This window comes from Eptesicus fuscus, chromosome 3 (assembly GCF_027574615.1).
Source record: "Eptesicus fuscus isolate TK198812 chromosome 3, DD_ASM_mEF_20220401, whole genome shotgun sequence".
In the NCBI taxonomy this organism is placed as follows: Eukaryota; Metazoa; Chordata; class Mammalia; order Chiroptera; family Vespertilionidae; genus Eptesicus; species Eptesicus fuscus.
The window spans coordinates 34,623,744-34,625,131 of record NC_072475.1 but is presented as its reverse complement, the minus strand read 5'-3'; positions in this window follow the sequence as shown (position 1 = coordinate 34,625,131).

Below are 1,388 nucleotides of genomic sequence, written 5' to 3'. Positions count from 1 at the left end.
GAGCAAAGAACAAGCAGGGAGAGTTTTAAGTGGAACAGTTCCCAAAGCTTTTACTAACTAGGCAAAATGAAGATATGTCCTTGAATATCCAAGGCATTCAGTTGAGAACCTAAAAGCATTGCAAGGCAGCAGTAGAGACAAACCAGCCCAGGATAAACTGTATTTTAAAGTTAATAATGTTGTTAATAAAGCTACCCATCTGAATAGCTTATCATTGTTTAACTGGCTATCAAAACAAATTTCAATAATCTTTAAAACAACAAATCTCATATTATCCCCTAATCAAAAATATTAGACCTGTGCAGAAACAGGGAAATAACATCCATCACCAGGAGAAAAATCAGACAATAGCAACAGGTCCTGAAATGAGTGATTATGGCATTGATAGACAGGACTTTGAAACAGCTATTGCAAATATGTAGTGATAGTTACAAGGCTACTCATATTTGTCAAAATTCATTTAACTTCACAATTAGAATGAGTGTTTTTATATGTAAACTAGAGGCCTGAAATTCATGCACAGGGGGGTGTGTCCCTCAGCCCAGCCTGCACCCTCTCCAATCTGGGACCCCTCAAGGGATGTCCGACTGCCCGTTTAGGCCTGATCCTACTGGGATCGGGCCTAAACGGGCAGTCGGACATCCCTCTCACAACCCAGAACTGCTGGCTCCCAACTGCTCACCTGCCTGCTTTCCTGATTGCCCCTAACCGCTTCTGCCTGCCAACATGATCACCCCTTAACCACTCCCCTGTCAGCCTGATTAATGCCTAATTGCTCCTCTGCCAGCCTGTTTGCCCCTAACTACCCTCCCCTGCAGGCCTGGTCACCCCTAACTGCCCTCCCCTGTAGGCCCTGTTGCCCCCAACTTCCCTCCTCTGCTGGCCTGGTCATCCCTAACTGCCCTCCCCTGCAGGCTTGATCTCCCCCAAATGCCCTCCCCTGCTGGCCTGATCACCCACAACTGCCCTCCCCTGCTGGACTGGTCCCTCCCAACTGCCCTGCCCTGCTGGCTATCTTGTGGTGGCCATATTGTGTCCACATGGGGCAGCCATCTTTGACCACATGGGGGCAGCCATCTTGTGTGTTGGAGTGATGGTCAATTTTCATATTATTCTTTTATTAGATAGGATTAGATAGGATAGAGGCCTGGTGCACGGGTGGGAGCTGGCTGGTTTGCCCTGAAGGTTGTCCTGGATCAGGGTGAGGGTTCCCTTGGGGCGTGGGGCAGCCTGGGTGAGGGGCGTGTGGTGGTTTGCAGGCTGGACATGCCCCCCAGCAATCCAAGTGGAGGCCCTGGTATCTGGGACTTATTTATCTTCTATTACTGAAACTTTGTAGCCTTAAGCAGAGGCCAAGGCAGGCCAGGGCTGGCGGAAAGCTTGTCTTC